The sequence below is a fragment of the Halyomorpha halys genome, unplaced genomic scaffold (genome assembly GCF_000696795.3).
Source record: "Halyomorpha halys isolate HHAL.00 unplaced genomic scaffold, Hhal_1.1 Scaffold1449.1, whole genome shotgun sequence".
Classification (NCBI taxonomy): Eukaryota; Metazoa; Arthropoda; class Insecta; order Hemiptera; family Pentatomidae; genus Halyomorpha; species Halyomorpha halys.
This window is the reverse complement of record NW_027115160.1, coordinates 55743-56788: the sequence shown is the minus strand read 5'-3', so window position 1 is coordinate 56788 and position 1046 is coordinate 55743. Positions and strand designations below refer to the sequence as shown.

Here is a 1046-nt window from a genome sequence, read left to right as displayed (position 1 = left end):
TTTATCATTACCAAGACTTTAAAGTATAATTGTGATAGTACGTTGGCTTAGCATTTCATTTATTTAGTACTTTGATAGATATTCATATTTTTTGGAATATCTTGTTACCATCAGCAGTCTCAATAAATAATCCGTCTAGTTACCAATACCTGATTTTCAAAATGTTCATTCCTCTTCTCTGAATTGGCCTAATATTTTTCTAATCAGTTACCTTCTTTTAAAAAGTAAGCTCAACATCATCAAGATCTGAATTAATTTATCATCATACAATTCTCGTTACCAAGAATCGTTGGCTCCCTTTTAAGTTTTTCAATTAATTTATCCTACGCTCGGAAGGCACGTGAAGGGGAAAAAAAAGAATAAAACCATTGTTCTGCAAGATTAAGTATTGATTTCTTATTTCCCGGATCAATGGTTCACTTCTAGAGGAGTCCTCAAAGCCCTCCTGGATCCTCATAGGATGAGTAACTCTCTACCTCTGTTGTTGGTAGTCATGTGGTGAAGAAATTTTCAAAAATTAAAGGCATCGCACAGTAGTGGGCTATCTTGATAGTCTAGAAGAACTAAAGTGAAAATAGAGATCTACATTATAAATATTTGATACTACTGTAAAATTATAATAATAAAACATTTAATACATATTTCCTAATAGTACAAATACCGAAACAGCAGTAATAGTTAATTACTCCATTATTGGGAATGATGCGGTAATGACATTTTCAAATTATAAGGGCATCACACAGTAGTGAGCAATAGTCTATAATAGTCTAGAGTGACTAAAAGTGAACACAGAGATTTACATTACAAATATTTGCTACTACTGTATAATTCTAATAATAAAATATTCACTAGGTATTACCTAATAGTACTAACCCCAAAATAGTAGTAAGAGTTAATCACTGTATTGTTGGTAGTGATGTGGTAATAACATTTACTATACCATAGAACCACATAGTACTAATACCAAAATAGTAGTACTAGTTTATTATTCTATTGTTGGTAGTGATGTGGTGATGACAATTACTATATAATACCATATAGTACTA

At 31.0% G+C, this 1046-nt stretch overlaps 1 long non-coding RNA gene across 1 annotated transcript in view; it reads right to left on the bottom strand.

Annotated features, from left to right (window-relative positions):
* Positions 1 to 368: 368 nt before the first annotated feature.
* Positions 369 to 1046, bottom strand: part of LOC136796980 (uncharacterized) — a 3001-nt gene continuing 2323 nt past the window's right edge. The window contains exon 2 of the long non-coding RNA XR_010844772.1: positions 369 to 563. This is a non-coding gene — a long non-coding RNA (uncharacterized lncRNA). The remainder of the gene's footprint in view (positions 564 to 1046) is intronic.